Raw genomic sequence first — 20,450 nt, 5'->3', positions numbered from 1 at the left:
AAAACTTCCTCTGTAAAATTTGGAGCTATTCAAGCTCAAAATTCGCAAAAGCAAGCACATGGGCGCATCCATTTTGTGAAATGGATGCCCTCCTGTGCTGGCTTTTGCTTTTGCGGCACTAATGAAGGAAAAGCCAGCCAGCTGTAGTAAACAAAAGCTACCGCTGGGTGGCTTTCCCTTCATTAGTGCTGTACGCGGAGGACGGGGACCGGAGACCAGAGCAGGAAAGCTGCAGCTGAATCTCGGTAAGTGCTATTTATTTTTTAAAAAAAATAAAGCACTAGCTGGGTTTTTTTTTCTAAGTTTTCCGGGCCGGAGGAGCCCGGAAAACCTAGAAATAAAACCGCAGCTTTAAAAACGTTGTATTTATGTTTGCGGTCGCTTTTGAAGCGACCGCAAACATAAATACAACGTTATTGTGTTGGAAAACGCTGCGGTTTTTCTTTCCTAAGTTTCTCAGGCTCCTCTGGCTCGGAGGAGCCTGAGAAACTCGGAAAGAAAACCGCAGCGTTTTCCAACACAACCGCGTTGTGTTTCTGCCTGAATCTGCTTTCCCATTTGGGGCTCTCGGGCTCCCCACGGGGAGCCCGAGAGCCCCAAATGGGAAAGCAGATTCAGGCAGAAACAACGAAGCATTTAGCATTTCCCATTTGGGGCTCTCCGAGCCGGAGGAGCCTGAGAAACTTGGGAAAGAAAAACCGCAGCGTTTTCCAACACAATAACGTTGTATTTATGTTTGCGGTCGCTTCAAAAGCGACCACAAACATAAATACAACGTTTTTAAAGCTGCGGTTTTATTTCTAAGTTTTCCGGGCTCCTACAGCCCGGAAAAATTAGAAAAAAACCCCAGCTAGTGCTTATTTTTAAAAATAAATAAATAGCACTTACCGAGATTCAGCTGCAGCTTTCCTGCTCTGGTCTCCGGTACCCGTCCTCCGCGTACAGCACTAATGAAGGGAAAGCCACCCAGCGGTAGCTTTTGTTTACTACAGCTGGCTGGCTTTTCCTTCATTAGTGCCGCAAAAGCAAAAGCCAGCACAGGAGGGCATCCATTTCACAAAATGGATGCGCCCATGTGCTTGCTTTTGCGAATTTTGAGCTTGAATAGCTCAAAATTTTACATAGGAAGTTTTAAAAAAGAGAATGCTAGTATTTTTTTTTATGTTGCCTATCTATTTTTTAAATAAAATGTTTTACTAGACCATGCCTTTAAGAGCGACAACTGCCCCCCATTCTCTAGTCAAGAACTGCAGCAGTTTCCCATACTGACCCCAAGCTAATGGGGACGCCAAATGTTTTATGGGATCACTGAATACGGTGATCCGCATCGCAAAAGGATGCAACCACTCATGGCTAACCGCTGTGTACCGATTCCTGAGGACTCACCACCAGACCCCACACTCATCAACCGGCATCAGCCCTGCAGCTTTCATGTTCGATGTGCTTCCAAGCGGAGCTCCCAGTACATCCAAACTGGGTGGCCCCAGATCCAGACATCCCCCTAATAGAGGCAAAACAGATTAGGAGAAATGAACAGGAGAGCCGCACACGATGTGCCAGCCACCGGGAATTGCAGCCAGGAGACACGGTGCTGGTCAAGAACCGGGCTCTGCCCAAGAAGATGTCACTGAACTTTGAGTCCCGACCATGGACAGTATGCAACACGAACCACACCATGATCACGGCCAACAGGGGGAGTGAAACTGTGATCAGAAACATATTGCATTTCCGAAAGGTCCCAGCAGCAATGTGGGAAGAAGGGTCGAGGAGCCCAAAAGAAGAACCAAAATCACTGATCGACCCGAGGGCCCAAGGCCGACAGAGGAGAACAGCACACCCCAAGAATCCCAAGAACCAACACCACACAGAGACGAGGCCTGAGCAGAGACTCCCTGAAGGGGGGGACAGAAAGAACCCATCCCCGCTACCATCTGAGGGAGTGGTCGCAACCCTCATCCCACCTCCAAGGGTATGTCATCCAGGGCGTTTATCACCGGTCAAGCTTGACAAGGTTGCGCTCCTAAGAGACTAGAATAGACATTGAAGAAGTTATGAAATCTTACTGTTGTTGTTGGAAAAGCATTCTAAGTTTGGGAGGAACGTGATGTCACGTGTCACGGGAGACTGGGTCACGTGCTGTGGGAGGGAGCAGGAAATAAAGGAATCACCAGAACTGGCGGTTTGGCGCCAGTCCGGGTTTATGCACTATAATAACGAGTCCTGTGTCTTTTTTGCTGCGTGACATCCGTAGGCCCGAGTGGGCCCCTACCCCTGTCCAGGTCCCCCGCACAATTGGGGATCCTCTGACAGAACTGAAGGGAGAGCCATGAAAGTATTCTCAGAGCAACATGTACTATTCCCACTACCATAAACTGCGGCCCTTGCACATCTCCGACATTGTATAATCTATTCACCCTATTGCTCTTCAATAACCTGAACAATCTCGGCATAGTTTACACAAATTAATGCCGAAGATACCCAAGTGCTCATTCCCCTCATCCCCCTACTGGCTTTTATGAAACAGATGCAGAAGCACTATCTAAAATCTACTCAACCATTCAAGCTTGGATGGCATCCAATGGGTTATGCATCAATGGGATAAAACAAAGCGACTCATAGTAGGCACCAACGAAACGCTCAACAAGCTAGACAAGCAGTACAACTCCTTCAGCATTGACAACTCCCAAATTCCAGTCCCAGCAGCAGTCAAAACCCTTGGGGTGTACATTGACTCGACGCTCTCAATGACTCGACAAGTTAGCGCCATTGCTACCTCAGCGGCCTTCACAACTAAACTAATAAATGCAGTCAAACCGTACTTATCTTTCGCAAACTGCCTCTCCATCGCCAGAAACACCATTGGAGCCGAATTGGACTATTGTAACATCTTATTTGCCGGCAAGTCCACCAAAAGTCTGAACTGACTCCAAGTGATTCAAAATAAGGCTCTCAGGGCTGCACAATTCCTTGGGAGTGGAGGCGGTCTAGGAGGATTGAGTGATTGATTGTGTCAAAGGCGGCGGATAGGTCAAGGAGGATTAGTGCCGCGCATCCCGCGGAGTCTGTCGTCATTTTAAGGTCATCCCATAGTACTGGAACGCCCTCTCCACATAACCCTTCGAAAGGAGACATCATACCCAGCATTTTGCAAATCGATTAAAACTGAACTTTTCAACTAGCTCACCCAAAGTTTCTCTCATTCTCATGCCCGCTTGACTCTGTTTCCTCACAGGAGGAAATGGATTCTGCAAATGTTGTTATACGTGTCTTAGTTCAGTCGACTGTATATTTCCACTGTTTTCTCTCACCTGTTTGGCTATGGTTTAATGTAACTAAGAACCATAGACAGGTGCTCCTGCCCTCACAGTAGGAAATGGATTCTGCAAATGTCGTAATATATGTGTCTTAGTTTAGTCGACTGTATATGTCCACTGTTTTCTCTTACCTGTCTGGCTATGGTTTAATGTAACCAAGAACCACAGACATGTGCTCTTGTCTCTTTCTGTGTAACTAAGTAAGCACTGCTGTAACAGCGCCACGATTCACCCTGGCTGCTTTGTGCCCTTTATAAATTAAAATAAATAAATGTATGACATTGTGTAGCACCTGGGAGGGAGACTCTCTCAGAGAAATCGGGAGAATTGAATTTCATCATTCAGTTGCATTGGGGTTAGAATCATTTTAGGTGGGAGACGGTAAAAAATAGTTGTTACCAAAATCGGTAGCCTCCTCCCTAAATCGGGAGGGTTGGCATATATGCCTGTTATCTAGTGGCATGCAGGCTTGCCATGCTCTTCTTATATGCTGCAACAAGATGTTATATAGCTCCCAGCAATTTTAAACTCTTTTAGTGATGTTTTCTCAAATAAAAATGCAAATTGATCCTGCAGTCTAAAACAATGCCCTAAATTAATTTAAAATACTTAGTAATAACTGATGGAATTAAAATATTGGGACAAGAGCCTTTTCGTCTACAACTTGCAGCAGTACAAAATACAAGAACCCTTTTCCCCACCCAATAAGACTACGTGTCTTGGAAAATTAGGGCTATATTGTTGTTATAGCCACCAGCATGGCGTCTAGAGGTGGAACAGTATTAGAGGGAAGTTAGCCGTCTAGTTGTTTGTTGGAATTACTGTGTGACATGCACTCGATCCCACCTCTCTGACAGCTGCTTGCGGAGATGTGTCTGGCACGTGAGCACCACACTGCCGATCGCTGAATCTGGAAAGTTAGGGGTTAGCTGTGCCCGTCTGTCCAGCGCAGTATCCAATTGGAATAGGAATACAGTTGGCCAATCAGAAACCTGGGCCGCGTCACGGTTCAACTGACAGGAAAACACTGAACTCATGCTGCGCGATAAAGCGGTAGAAGCCAATTGGATGACCGGGCGTTCAGAGAGGCGGGGCGGGCCACCTTAGGGTTAGGCTGCGCTACACTTTTGTAAGCTGCTACTTTCCTGTCCTGCGCAGCCTGTGACAGCTGGAGGTGCTGCAGCAGTGCGAGGTAAGGCTGAGACAGCAGTGGGTGTGTGGTTCCCTCGCACGAGGCCCTACATAGTAAATACTGAATGTACACAGTTAATAAAGAACTAGTACTCCACGAAATTATGGAGGAAACCCATCCCTACACATCTCTAGCAGCTGCTACCCCCACAATTAATGAGCTCTTGCAGAGTAAACGAGACATGTGAGATTCCTGGGGTTTATGGTGCTCACCGCTTCCATTTGCATAGTTTCTAGGCTGCGCTGCAGATGGGAAGGAGGGGGTGGAGTGTGAGGTTAGGATAGTGGGGAGAGATCGAAAATGTAAGATATCCTTACTGTTGTGTTTATTTTTGAAAGTACTTGGGTACTGAGTGGGGGTCAGTTTCTAGGTGGGCTGTGTTGAGGGCATTGAAGCATTTGTGCCCAGGTGATAGCCTAGTGTGCCCGCAGTGCATATTGGCCGAGGTGAGGTTTGTTGGTTGTAGAGGTGTAGAGTTCTGTTGTTTAGTGTCTCTGGGGGGGATTTGAAAAGTCAATTTTTCCCTTTTTGCTGATTATCAGCCTACTGTGTGCCCATCGAAGGTATACAGTTCTTGTGGGTCTTGGCTCAGTGGGGTTTTATCTATACACTATCAGAAGTGCCTGCTCTCCTAACGGGTTCTGTAGACAAACATGATAACACTGATCCTGTAGGTCGTTCCGATTTGTTGATCTTTTGATGTGCTTTGCTGAAGGAAACTGCTCTGAGAATGGGCGCATGTGGCTGGCTGGCATACCCCAGAGCAGACGTTGAGGGGAGGTGAGAGTTGGTGTGCTGCTGCATACTGGGACCTTCTGTGCTCTCTCCCCACCTGTCGCCTCACCCTGGCTTGGTGTAGTTTGTGGCAGTGCATATATCTTGGCAACCGTTCATCCTAGGGCCTGGACCTTGAGTTTTGTTCCTCATGTCAGGACCGGTACTTTTATGATCACATTGATGTTTTCTCTGATTTCAGACAGCTGGCTCATGTGTAAAGATGCTGATATCCGGGGAAAGCAGTGGGGTTTTCCAAATGTCATGTAGCTAGTATTGCCCAGAGGATGCTAACAGGTAGGTATGTAGAATTTGATGCAGATTGTTGAAATGGTGTGGAATTGTATAAGGAACAATGCTTTGTCAAGCCACAAACCCACACATTTTGACTTGTGCTGAAATCCAGGCAAGGGGCTGGGATGTCCAAATGTCATGTAGCCAGTGATGTCTGCGGGGTCCTCACTAGGCAAAATATGGTGCAGATTGGTGAAACGGTGTGGGATTGTAAAATATGGTGCAGATTGGTGAAACGGTGTGGGATTGTAGAAGAAACGACGCTTCGCCACAAAACATTTTGAATTTATATATATATATAAGTACGACTTGGTTGCTTCTTTGGTCACCTAACCGAGTCAGATAAAGGATACAAAAAGGACACTGCCATTCATAACAGCCCAGGTGAGTTAAAATACCGGGTCCAATCTGAGCTTCTTACTGTATGACAAAGTCACTTGTAGAAAGGCAGTATCCCCAGCCCATCTGGCCTGTGTCATACACTTCAGCCAGTACCTTGCAGGCAAATTGGAGATGGTGTACATACAAGGAGGAAATTGACCCTGTCCCGCTGGCCACTCTGAGTCCCTCCTTAACAGCAGCAGCAACCACAACTGCTTGCATCACCTCACCAAGAAAGATTAGCACAGAAGGAAGAACCAATCATCAGCCTCCAGCAGTCTTTTTCACAACTGCTGCAAATATTGGGGAGTAAGCCTACTTTTGCTTTCGTATTTGGGAGGTCTCCTAATGTGTTTTTCTGTGTTGATTGTTTTTGACAGTCTGTAGCTGTCGTTCAGTTAGATTAGACTTGGAGTGCGGTTTTGTTTTAATGTGGACTAGGACAGAACTTTAAAGGGCTCTGACATTCGTCGAGACCAAGCACCTAGGAAAAGTAGACCATATATGTTACATCAATTTAGGCGCCTCATTATTTAATACCCTTAGTATTTATTTGTGCAACTACTACAGTTTTTACCTATAGTCTCTTCCATGAATGCTTAAATGTGTTTATGAAATCCACATATATTTTAAACTGGCGTGGAAATGCAGTGGGTGTTCATCGGGGAGGGAACTGGAACCTGCATTTTACTGGGAGCCAGGAGAATGTTTGGAGCGACGGGTGGATCTGAGTTGAATGGAGTACCTTCTCAAAATAGCTTTAACTTGGGCTCCAGGTTGTCCCATTACACGATGTGCTTAGTGTAAATGTGCATGGCCATTTGTGCTAGGAATCCCCACAATATTATCTTTAAATACTGTTTCGGACAGGCATGCGTTTTAAAGAGCATCGCATAGCATTGTTTAAACAGGACATCAGATATTGGTCACTGTATTGTGAAGTAGGCACTACATTTTCTTGCACTGTATTGGGGATCAGACCTCAAAACATTCCTGTCGGAATGTAAGCCTATAATGTAGCATGTTGTGCTATCAGATTTTAGCTGCTAAACAAAAGGAGAGAAAGTTTATTTGTAATATAGAAAAAAGAAAAGTCTTTTTTTAGCTCTACATTAACCATACAAGTTTTCCATTTGCCGCGCAGCTGAACTCAGTTAAGATTACAAACCAACAAGACTTGTTAGATTCCTAGCCCTGTGTATGTGAGCATTACGAGAAAGTACACCAATTTTATGTACTGGACACATTGTGTGTCAGGAGACTGACTGTGTGGCCCATTGACATACACATATAATTCAATTTTTCGCATTGCCACCTGCCTAAAATTAATTGCTCCAAAAAGCATGAAAATATGTTTCAACATCCATGTCCTGAATTGTACACCTGGAGTATGGCAAAAAATGGAATGGTTTAGGACAGGATCAAAAACAGATTTTTTTAAAAAATGGGCTGGAACGGGGGATTGGAAGCAAGACAACTTAGCGCAACACAGGTTCGAATCCCGATCCTGCGCTTAGAAACCACTCACTGGTATTAAGCACGTTATAAAACAATAATTATAAATAGCCTCATAGCTTGTATACATTGGATGTCCTTCATCTTATAGTCAGATTACATTTATTTCGTATTTATTCTGCTCAGTTGTTTGGTATTCCCTCAAAATACTGTACAAAAAAGCCAAATGTGCAATTACTGCACATTCGGCTTGGAAAAAAACAAAATCAAGGCCCATAATGCCGAACATGGGGAGCGGGGGTGGTGTCCTCCGCTCCCCTTGTTCTGCATTATGGGCTTCGGGGTTGCAGGATTGTGTCCCCCGCTTCCATGCCATTGGAAGCAGGGACGAAAAGAAAAAGGGGACCCTGCAGCATCAGCTCCGACCCACTAGGGAACTGACGCTGCAGGGGTACTGGAGAGTCGGCGGTACACTGCTGTGTGCCCTGCCAAAAAAGGCAAGTGGGGCAGGGGAGGCGTAGTAGGGGAATACAGGATGGCAGAAAGTGATCTACTTGATCAACGCGAACCAGGATTTTGCGATTCGATCTTTTTGGATTTGCAATTCCCTGTTGTGCAGAGATAGCGTATGATCCCCATTGTTTAGCTTGTGATTGGTGGATATGCATTGAAATCGGAAAACAAGTTCTTTATAGGTACCACTGTTCCTGTACACCGGTACTTTCGCTGTCAATAACACTTGTCGCTAATTTGGCTTAGTTACATTGGCTTTGTTGCTATAAGCTACTACATTGTTGCTGGGATAAATGGGTACAGGAGTAATCAGGTCTTTTAATCTGCTTTGTCTTCTCCCCTAAGTATCTCCTTTTTGTTTAAAGAAATTATTTTACTAAATGCTTCACATACAGTGGTTTTCAGTACCCAGTGTATTGGAGTACCTTGCAGCAACCTGATGTAATGGTAAACATTGGACATTGATATATGAAGGATCATGTTGTACACATAAAAACATTATTAATCTGCATTTTTGGCTGATTTAAAAAAAAAATGAGATTAAAGATATGTTTGTGTGTATTATATTAAAGATGACCCATTGTACCTAAATGTCTTCCCTAGGATACCTCGTCATGTCTTTTCAAATGGTGCTTAATTAAAACCTAATTGCTCTCCATTGAGATTGTATATCTAAAAGGTTTTGTGGAAGCAATCGTAAGGTTCCACCTCCCGTGTTTAAGCTCCAAATAAGTTCTCTTAGGACACTTGGCTAAACATCTGACTGTCACAGATCAAAGGTGATAAGGGTTTAGATCAATACTGAAGTTCATGAGATTAAAAGAACCAAGAGGTCACGATTAAGGGATGTAGAGCTTAGTACATTGGCCTCCTCTATGAAGGAAGTGCCGTGTGCACGGTTGGTCAGCAATACAAAAACACCATACAGGCAATTCGTAGTAAGATATTTCAAGTTGGACACTTGATGTTGAATATCGATTTCTGGAAGTTGACTAATGCTACAAGTATTACCTAGCCTGTATTCTGTGCGGTCATATCCCTAATTACCTCAGCTCAAACTGGGTCCCCCACCTGAGGAACGAGTGCACGCTTTGTATGTAAAGCAAGATTTATTGTAAAATTATCCAGGGAACAGTTTTGTTGTAGGACCAAACTAACCTAAGTCTCATCTAACTACATCAATTGTTGAATTTCTATATATTTTGGCAACATTTAAACACTCCCAGATATTTCATTACCACCTACCCTTCAGACATGATAGGACAAAACATTTACAAAGAACTTCCATCTTTTACAAATTAATTCTTTCTCATTGGTCATCGACAATCTTTACAACCATCTTCAGATCCTATCGAAGTCCACCTTTGCATGGGATTGGTCCGTGGTAGGTTGTGACATCATAGTACAATGAAACATTCACATATAACATAATTCATTATCTAGTAACAACTGGCCTAAAGCCCTTAACCTTAAGGGTGATTTGTACATGTCCGCTTGGATATTGTAGCAATACGAGGAAGGGCTCAATTAACAGGTTTTCATTGAACTGCAGATTGCAATCTCATCCTCCCCAGACTCATAGTTCCTCTTAAGACATTCTAATTTATGCAACCACTACTCCAGCAAGTACAGCCTCTAGTTTCACCTTGTGGAAATAATTGAACTCTGAACACCCTGTCCTCGGGCCCCATCTTTATTGCCGTGTTAGGATAGAACTCCCAGGCAGGCCGAGGGGTGCTAGGAGTTTCCGAGTCCAGAACTCATGGAAGGCCTAACTCCTTCCCTTCCCAAAAGGAACGTAGGCCCAGACAGGCAGCAAGTTCAACTGTAGTTTATTACAGCCAAAACCCACAAGGATCAGTACAGAGAGGAGAAATCCAGGCACATCCCAGAGCATGCTGACTCGCAGGCCAGTTTTGTAACACAGTTGCATCACACTGACATCACAATCTGGGCCCTTCTCCAGGAAACTTATCACATCCTGTGATTGGGCATTGAGTGGTTGTCCACCTATGGAGGTCCCCATAGCTAGTAGATTATTGGTTCTTCCGTGTCAGCTGGCTGGCCTGGTCCATCCCCCAAAAAATGCTACTTCTAAAATCGTACAGTGTGTGGATCTAATGATTGGTTCTTGCCCATTGCTACCCATCCCTAGGGTCCTGAACTGTGATTGGCTAGAGCTGTCACCCCCCGGCCTGGGACCGAAGTCGGTTCTCAGCTCGAAGTATATCATTTCACGGTAATAAGAGCAACTATGTGTCTGCAGTGTAACGTGTGCGAACCACCAATGCCTATGAGAGTGCTTGTTCTCAGCATGCAACACACAGCGTCGTCTGTAACAATTTCGTTGCAAGCCATTGTCTGGCTGCGTGAGTCTGTGTCTCTTCCCAGACTACTAGTTTCAGTTCATCATCATCTTGGCTGGTCACGTGTCCGGAGGCTGTGGTTCTGAGTTCTGCAGATTGGAATTAGCCTGATTTTGTGAGGAATTATTTGTATTTTCAGTGCTGGTGTTACTGCAGTTAACACTAGCTGGTGCCTGTTCTCAGCCTGTTTTCTGCCGGTACTGCTGACTGCCAGACCGCCTGGACCTCCAACACCCGGTTCTTTAAGGTAACACTCCGGGCTCACACCCCTACAGCTGCACAGAGGCCCTAAATGATCAGTATCTCCCATAAACTTACCTGATCTACTGCAACCTACCTTGACCCAGCATACCACAAATTTGCGTCTGCATTCTTCGCCTGTGCCTCATGGACATCCGGCCAACAAAACATTCCTCCCGGAAGTGTATTTCCAAAGTGGCCATCACGCTCATATTATTACTTTGGTTTGAATCACTGCCTCGTTCTTTAAATTGTTCATATGCATGCCGCTTTTGCGCATACGTGCTCACCACCCGCACAGCTGCGATGTTTATCCACCTACCTGTAACCTGCTGCACTCATCTAGTCGGCCTAGCTGAACCATTGCTTCTGAGTCATTTATTGTATTTTTGCTCCTGTACTTACCTAGTCGGCCTAGCCTTTGAGTAATTGATTACATTTTGCTCCAGTACTTACTTAGTCGGCCTAGCTGAACCATTACCTTTGAGTCATTGATTGTATTTTTGCTCTTGTACTTACCTAGTCGGCAAAGCCTTTGAGTCATTGATTACATTTTGCTCCTGTACTTACCTAGCCGGCATAGCTGAATCATTGTCATTGATTACATACATTACATTGATTTAGTATTTAGGCGACTCTTGCTACCAAATTGCTCCGACATACTGATATTTCTAGCATATACTGTGCTTTGTATTTGTTGCCAACGGTTCCCACTGACTACTAATGTGGTATTCTAGATAGGCCTCCTTTATATAACTATGTATCTACCAGCTATTTACACAGTCCTACTGAGGACTACCCTACACTCACTTATCATGCTAGATGCTAACCTACCTAACACCCTGCCTCCTTTGACGTCTGTAATAAATCTGAACTGTAACTCTCCTGGCCAATATCTACATCCTAGCCATGGGTCCCCTGAGACAGCCACCTCTGTATCACTCCCATGTGATACACTTAGCAGAAACCTTAGACTCCGTGCCAGACTAACTAAACTGCACAAACCTCTCCGCAGGTCTCTTCCCCCCTACCAACATCAAAACCAACTTCCAGCAGGTCTGTACACCTTGTTATACTAGGCTACCTCTTCAACCCAATTCCAATATTTGCCCAATTCAGAATAACAAGCCTAAAACACCTAATACATCTACTACTCTATCCCCCCAAGCCACAGAGGTCACTAAGACCCCAACTATCGTTGGAGCACTCCTTAACGTGAGATCGCTTGTCGCCCATGCCCTAGACATTGCCGACCTAATCTCAGAAGGTAACCTCGACTTTCTCGCAATCACAGAGACTTGCCTACACAATGCAGCAGGACCTTCGCTCATGCTAGCCATCCCGGATGGCTACATGATAATCGGACACGACCGAGAAGGTGAAAGAGGTGGCGGCATCGCCATAATCTCTAAAACGAGCCTCTCTCTCAGACTAGTACCCACCCAATCGATTCAATCCTGCAAGACCATATCTGCCAAACTCCAGATAAATAATAATCAAGCAATCACCATTCACCTTTTATATAGACCCTCAGGCCCCTTAGGCACCTTTTGAAGAGGATCTCCACAACCTACTCATTAATAACCTCAAACCTTGCTCTCTACTAATCCTCCTTGGGGACGTTAACTTAGGTTTCCATGACACCACGGATAGTAATGCTACAGTGGTAGCCAATACTATTCACCCACTAGGCCTAACTCAAAGAGTTGAAAAGCCTACGCACCTGAAGGGAAGAACGTTAGATTGGATAGCTGACTGTAACTGTTCAGCCACTATTTCGTCCATAATGCCCTTACCTTGGACAGAACATTCTTTGGTGTCCTTTAACCTATCTACTTCCACACCTAACCCCACGGCCCTTCCACTAGCGCCACCTTGCTTAACCAGAAATAAAAAATGTATTACGGCAGAGGAAGAGATCCCAGCTATATTACCGACCCTTAGAGCATTATCAGCTAATCTAAACCCCAGCACCCTAGTGCAAGAATTAAAAATCTCATGCTCTCTACTCTAGATAAACAGGCACCTCTCAAACTTAGATCAAGCAAACTGAAAGCTCATCTAAACAAATGGCTTGCTCCACAGCTAAGAGACCTATGCATTCTGAAAAGAAAGAGTGAAACCACCTGGAGGCTCTGCCCCTCGGTCGATAACAAAGCTAAATTAACTTCTCTCTCCTCACTTTACAAAAAAGAAGTTTGCCGGGCAAAACGTAACTCGTATGATGATCGTATAGCCAAATCCAATTCCAGTATGAAAGAGCTTTTTTCTATTCTAAAGGAACTTGAGTCTCCTATCGCCACACCGGACGCCTGTACCAAGGACAAACTTTGGTGCACAGATGTCCAGCAAGCCCTAACAAATAAAATTATCACACTCCAAAATAAAATCCAGCAAAAAAAAAGAAGTACTTAAAATTCAGGATTCGCCTAAAATGCCCCATACCAATAATTTAATGGCGCACAGTAATACCTTCCACTTCTCCAAAATGACCACCTTGGAAGTAGAACAAATTATCCTGTCGCTTAAACCATCTAATTGTAAAGGTGACATCTGCCCAGCACAATTAATAAAAGACGCTGCCAGAGATTTATCTCCCTTTAACACTAAACTGATTAACGCCTCCTTTGCCTCAGGCACCATCCCTGCCAACCTTAAACAGTCCTGGGTACTCCCCCCCCCTCCTTAAAAAGCAGACACTAGACCCCCTCATCCCCACTAATTACCGCCCTATCACTACAGTACCGTTTCTTCTCAAGATTCTGGACAAAGCTGCATGCAACCAAATTCAAAAGCATTTAGAACTACACAACCTCCTAGGAGAGAGACAATCGGGCTTCCGTCCCCTACATGGAACAGAAACTGCCCTTATTGATTTGAAATCCCAAATTGACGAGCTGAGAGACAAAGTGAGAACAGTACTTTGCTACTCCTGGACTTCTCAGCTGCCTTCATAAAGTCCTCTGTAGTCACCTGGATTCCGCCGCCCATTTCTCCCCGGAAGCCATTCGATGGATCGAGTCATTCCTGAGTGAAAGAACGATGAGTCTTCTCCCCCTCAGCAACGGCAGATCACACCCCCATCTCATGCGGTGTCCCCCAGGGCTCTTGTGTCTCCCCAACTCTATACAGTATCTTCACCAAGCCCTTGTTTGATGATTTGGACCATCTCTGTATCACCTACACTAATTATGCAGATGATACACAGATCCTCCTCCCGCTTTCTGGGGAACATGCGAAAGACACGAAATTGGTGAACAAGGTATATCTTATCACCCAGGCATGGATGGCCACTCATGGCCTCTGTCTGAACGATGATAAGACCGAGTTGATTATCCTGGGCACCCAGGCCAATATAAAAAAACTAGGCCAGGAATTCTCCTCATTCAACATAGATGGGAATATCATCCAAGTGTCCAAGGATGTAAAAACCCTGGGATTCTATCTTGATTCTACCCTATCACTTGATAAACAGCTAAAATCCCTTGCCTCCTCCACGGCTTACACGTGCAAACTGATAAGAGCCGGTAAACCATTCCTCTCCAACAAGAGCTGCTGAATCTTGGCTAGAGCTTTAATACTCTCCAGAATTGATTACTGCAACGCTCTATATTCCGGAGCTAATAAAACAATAACTCAAAGACTACAAATATTACAAAATAATGCCCTGAGAGCAGCACTAGGCATAAACAAAAGATCCCATATCTCCTCCGCCAGACGCCATCACAATTGGTTGACCACGGAGAGCAAAATAAAACTCAAGATGTTATCCCTGACACACAAAGCCCTTAACTCCGCCCCTAGATACCTGATTGACAAATCCCATAGGAGAACATCTCTCAGACCGACCAGAGCTGTCAATTCTAATTGTTTGACAATACCAAACTTTACACTCACTACGATCGGAGGAAATAGCTTTCTGGTAAAGGCTGCAAAAACCTGGAACTCACTACCACAAGACTTAAGAGTGGACTTGCCCTACCTTCGTTTCAGAAAAAATGTCATTCAACTCCTCACCTCGACTGACCTCAGTTGACCTGTGTCACCTACCTCCTACTGGAATTACTTGCACTAATTCTTGACTCTATACATCTGCAACTCTGATTGACCTTACTTGAACTTTATATATTTTGTAATTATTTGTGTTCCAGGGACCTATTGTATTCTCTTCTGTACGTTATGCTATGATGTAACCTGTAAGTTTTGAATTTCCTTGCCACTGCGCCCTGCTACCCCTTGGGTCTGGCGCGCATAAAAAGTGAATAAAACAAACAAACAAACAGGGAAAGGAATGTCACTCATATCGTGATGGCCTTGGCAGGGGGCTCTTGTCCCACATGGCTTGCTCTTCTGTTCGTGCTGAATTCAGCTCAGCTCAGCTTTCACTGAGACAGTTGTGGCCTACTTCTAATTTGTCTGAGCCATGGTACAGCATCCAGCCTATTGTGCTGTTCCATAGTATCCATAGGTTAGCTGTGCATGACGCTGTTAGGTCCCTCAAGTGCTCCTGCATCTACATAGTAAATTGCGTATAAGCATCTGCAAGCATTTACACAGGATCTCTTGCTTCTTGCGGTTTCCACATTGCTGCAGTCAAGCTAATGACAAAATAATAAAGGCGAAGGCAGTATGTATGTGTACGGTCCTCTAACTTATAGAGCTGTTTGCAAGTCTTATTCCTGTATTGCGGTGTGTGATTATGTACCGCTGTGCGGAGCATGTTTTCTTGGTGCTTTTAGTCGAGACTGTCAATTGAAGTATCTTTAAGGGCAACCAGAGGCTCCTCATTCACTCGAGGCAGCGTCTGTGCTTGCCAAGGGCTGTTAGGTTGGCGGAGTGGGTACCCCTCCTCGTATTTGTCGATCATGGGAGCAGTGGTGGTTGTTCCCTGATGGTATGAGCGGTCATTATTCCTTCAATTCTTCTTCCGGTTCAGGTGCTTGGTGAGATGGGAGGCAGAGGTGGATTTCAACCTCCCCTATTCAGTCCTCCCCCCTGGTTGGCTTGTGGACCACATCACGATAGAACCGCTCGTCTTCCTTAAGTTGCCATATCTTTGTCACTCCTCCGAGGTGTCCATAATAATTCACGTGATCATCAAAGGACCAATACATGTAAGGACATGCTCCCTCGGGGTTGCACCAAACCCACTTCCCTTCATACTTCTTGGCGTCACGTGGATTGTCCACCTTTGTTCCTGCCGGAAACAGGTCACTCATCGTTATTCTCTCCCTTAGTCTGTCTCTTTCTTTCTCAATGCCATCCATTGCTCCTCCTATGCTCACATCCATCAGTATTAGCATTCCTATTGCTTCTTCTGCTGTCTTCTTACATCATTCAATGTATATCTTGATCCCACACAGGGATGCTGCTCCTAGTGCCAGTGCTCCAGCTATCCCCTTCAGTCCATCTGCTAACCATGTTGGTGTCCTGACCATAGGTATGTGAACCAGCTCTTGTTCTTTCCTGTCCCACGTGCATCATCCTCCATCTTCGCATGCATTTGCTCCAATTGTGTTACAGCGTCTGAGAGGGTTCCATTATCTTCGTCGTTGGCTGGTATGAATGTGCAACATGAACTGCCGATTTCTGCGCAAACTCCTCCTTGCATTGCTCTGAGCTTTTCCTTTATGACATTGAATTAATTCATTATCAAGTTTATGGTTACCATTAGTTTCCAGCAGGTTATTTGTAACCCCTTGGCATTTGTATAAGTCTGTACTCCGGGTATCGGAGATGTGAAGAACATTTGCGTTCTGCTGAACAGTCTGTGTTCTGGTGTTTCGTCCAATGCTGCTTCTGATTTCCCTGAGAAGTAGCCCCCCGCACCCCCTCTTCAATCATCCCTTTTGCCTGTCTGTCTTCCCTCCTTGGACCGGTGGTGTTTCTTCTAATGACCTCTTCTTCCATTTATTGTTCTCTCATCAATCTTCACATCTTTCTTTGGTACCACCAATGAGGTCATGTTGATTGCACTAGGGGGCATACCCCTCCCCAGTCAGGTGGCAACTTCTCATATGCTTTAGACCTGCATGCCCAATAGTGATCCATCAGCACTGCTTTCCCTGCTTCCATGGCCGGGATAGTTTCAATCGCCTTGCATCCCACGTTTGCACCAACCTCCTCATCGCTGTTGTGTTGGTAACACAAAGCCGGTGTCTTCAAGGGAATTATTGGCATTGGTCCAACTTCGTTCCAGCTTCGTTTTCCACCCACGTTACCAGCCTTGCACTCCTGTCCCATTCCTTCAGGCACTTGCATTTTCTTCCTGCACTTTGTTCATTGGTGCATTGGCTAAGGTCAGCGCCTTGCTTCCCACCACTCCATCTTCCCAGCCGTCATTCGTATATACACTTCCATAGATCAGGATCTGTGGTCTCTCCCAGCAGCCAGGCTCTCCCCCTAGTTCCTTTATTCTTGTCCAGGGGCACGGCAATACCTTCAATGTAACCATCTTTGTCTCTCTTTTCTCTGGCCCGTAACTTATGTACTGCAACCCTTTATCAAGCTGCCAATAATTGTTCATCATGTCTAGGATCTTGATATAGCTGTCTTCATATGAGAACGTTCCCTTTGACATCCATCTTAAGGTTGCTGTCTTCCCCTGGAACCAGCCTTGTGTCTGGATCATTGCGAGGTACATCAAGTCACTAACTGCAAAAATAAATATCTCCTCCCAGACCATTCTTGTTGAGGGGTCCCTTAACGTGGGTAGGACGGGGAAAGCGCTGTGTTCAAGTTCGGGAAATGTTTGGCCTAGGTACTCTATAAATACCAAGAAATCTATTTCAGGGGTTTGAGCTCTGAACCGTCTGGGCCTTCTTATGCAATGGATACATTGGTTAGAGAAGGCTTCTGGGTGGTCAGTGGGAGGTAACATAAGGAGTATTCCCTACACAGTTATAACAACATACGCAATCAACCTGCATGTGCGAGAGAAAGAGACCAATCGCAGTGTTTCAGCTGTCATGGTGCAGAAACATTACAGTTGCAAATTCATGACCTGTGTGTGCGAGAGAAGAGAAAACGAGCAATATGTTTCAGCTGTCCATTTGCACTAATGTGTCTGTTGCTACATTTGCTACTTGAGAACGTCGGATCACGGGATGGTCTGGTTTTCCTAACTCGGGAGGATATATGTTCTCTTGTAGTCTGTCGAGATCTGTAATGTTGGCCCTGTTGGTTCTCGTTGTTGCGCTGCTAGGCAAGGCCACTGCTTTTTAGGGCTTGATGTCCTCGATGTAATCACAGACACTTCTACCTTCCAGTCGGACAGTTCGATCAGTAACGGCCTCCTCTAGGTGAGGTCCAGTTAACCTGGGCGTGTTCCAGTGCCTAACAAAGTTTTTTAGGAAAACCAGGTCTCTCGCTTTCACTACATGTTTTATTGCAGTTTCTTGTTCCGGATCATCAATATTCACTTGTTCGTTGTCTTCAGGCCTGCCCTGTGTCCTCTGTATCTGGCGAGAAATGAAAGAAGCGCTTGACACTAGCAAAGTAACAAAGTCATACATTTCTTGACCCAATATCTCTGCACTACTCTCACAATCCTTCAATGCTCTTGTGGGAGGAGCCAGTGGGAGATGCAATATGCTGTCGTGTCACCACCTTGTTGTGAGTTAAATGGTGGTCGGACCCTGGCTTGTTGCGCAATTCGAATACTCCAGTGGCAAACAGTGAAGCCGGTTCTTTTTGGTGCTATGCTGAGTTTTGGTACGCACAGGCAAATTTGTGTTTGATTCCTAGCAGGGTAGTGATAAGCTGGAATAGTTAATTGGCGAAGGGGGCCTGTTGTCAGACCGCAGGACCTTAGACACGCTTCATCTTGTGAAAACTTCCCGGACCGTGAATTTTGCCGCTCTAAGAGTGTTGGCATGGGAACAGGGCCCAGCCTCTATCCATCTGGAGAATTGGCAGACAACCGCTATCATGTAGCGCTATCCTCGACACACTTGGACCATGTCCATGTAATCTCCATGGAGGTGCAGAAATGGGCCTTCATGTCTGGGTATGGCTCCTCTCCCAACTCTCAGTGTATGTCCAGCCGTGAACTGATGGCAATTCAGCCAGGTACTAATGAAATTTTCTACATGTTCATTTAGATTCGGGTAAAACCACGTTTCTCCAATACCTGCAGCAATGACTTCTTTCTCTATGTGTGTTGAATAATGTAGCTGTGCCAGTGCTGTTTTCAGTAGGGCCAATGGCAAGACCTCCTTCCCGGCGTTATGCTGTCGCCACAAGGCGTCAGTAGGGGACATGGAACATCCCGTCTTCACCCAGATCTCCCTTTTCTTTGATGGTGCAACTCCCTGCAATGTCATAATTTGAGTCTCTGGTAGATAGTTGTATCCTTCTCTCATCACTATGTTCCTCACCCCTCCCATGACCTTGGGCCTTTCGTCCAGTTCCTTTAGCTCTCCAAAATACGCTGTGCATTTTGCCTCATAGTCTGCTGCTTCGTTTCCCCTTGAAATGGTGTCTTCCCCCTTGGTGTGTGCCTGACACTTTACACTGTGGGTATGTGATCACTTCAGTCAATTTACCTAGTAGCAGCGCGTGCTGTACCAGGGTCCCATCTGCTCTCCTGTGCCAATCCAATATGTACTGTTAATGTGACATAGGCGCTGTCGGAGTACATCATCACATTTTTGCCTACGCTGTGCTCCAGGGACAGTATGAGGGGCACTATTTCTGCTGCTTGTGCTGAATAGAGAGACGGTAACTGTGCACTCAAAACTACCTCACTTGTCCAGTCCTCTTTCAGTCTTGCTACAGCAGTTCCAGTCCTCCTGACCCGATCAGTCTGGTCAATGGTCGATGAACCGTCAATGTACAGCACGCCCCACACCCCCGCTCAAGTGCATTTTCCTCAACCATGCGTATCTCAACTCACTGATGATGCCCAACAAGGTTGAAACACGTTTATGGGGTTGCTCTGGTACTCTTGTTAAGAGGAGAATTGCCTAGCATTTTGGTGCTGGACTGCCCCTGGGCAGGACAAAGACTGATATTTGGGGAAATGTCTTCTCTGTGAAAAGAAAAGTGAGCTAAAGACTTGGCTGAGACTCTCCCAGGAGCCATCCACCCAAGAACAAGTCAGTGGGCTGTGTTCGTGCTGGTAGAGAGTTTCCCAGCCCTGTTTTGCATCCATCTGAATTACCTTGTTAAAGATAGATGGTGATTCACGGTACCCTTGTGGCAAACAAATATGTTTCAGCTTCTGGTTGTGATACATAAAGCTGGTGAGATCTTGTGAGTCTGGGTGTAGTGGCACTGAAAATAATGCGTTTTTTAGATCAATGACTGTGAAACAGGTGGCATCCACTGGAATGCCACACAACATTGTCTCTGGATTTGCTGCTACTGGATACTCTGCTTCTACAATGTGGTTAAGAGGGCGTACATCCTGAATAAAACACCATGACCCCCCCCGTTGGCCTTGCGCATGGGGTACACTGCCGTGTTGCATGGAAATGTTACCAAAATGCCTCTCTTAATGAGGGCGTTGATTGTCTCGTAAATGCCCTCATCTGCCTCTTTGGTTAGGGGATACTGTTTTACTCGGGGTAATATTGCTCCTGGTTTTGGTCCATAAACTGCCTGGTATCTTGGCCATGTCCTCCTCGAAGAATGAGGGCTGCGTTACAGCGCCATCATATTTGGTACCTCTCTGTAATGAATTTGTAACCAAAATGTTACACTCATTTCAAACATCATTTCAATTTCCATCCTTTTCTTCCCCAAATAGTTCATCTGTCACTGCTGTGAGCCTGCATCCTTCTGCAATGGCAATTATTGTTCACCATGCCCTCCCTGTGTCATCTGTTACATGCACTGTAATACAATCCTCTCTAGCCAACGCTGCCTGGATCTCAATAGACACGGTGGTCCCCTCTGGCTCATCCAATGTTGCTTCTG

At 45.4% G+C, this 20,450-nt stretch overlaps 1 protein-coding gene across 2 annotated transcripts in view; it reads left to right on the top strand.

Moving 5' to 3' along the window:
* The first annotated feature begins 4,359 nt into the window (after positions 1 to 4,359).
* SETD3 (SET domain containing 3, actin N3(tau)-histidine methyltransferase) overlaps positions 4,360 to 20,450 on the top strand; it is an 800,835-nt gene continuing 784,744 nt past the window's right edge. Inside the window, exon 1 of one of the 2 annotated variants that reach the window (XM_069637733.1) lies at positions 4,360 to 4,506. The gene's annotated coding sequence lies outside the window, so the exon portion shown is untranslated. The remainder of the gene's footprint in view (positions 4,507 to 20,450) is intronic. The other variant, XM_069637734.1, reaches the window with a different exon arrangement.

This window comes from Ambystoma mexicanum, chromosome 14, assembly GCF_040938575.1.
Source record: "Ambystoma mexicanum isolate Mex_15411 chromosome 14, UKY_AmexF1_1, whole genome shotgun sequence".
Classification (NCBI taxonomy): Eukaryota; Metazoa; Chordata; class Amphibia; order Caudata; family Ambystomatidae; genus Ambystoma; species Ambystoma mexicanum.
Note: the sequence above shows the minus strand (reverse complement) of the source record. Positions and strands in the feature narration are given on the sequence as shown.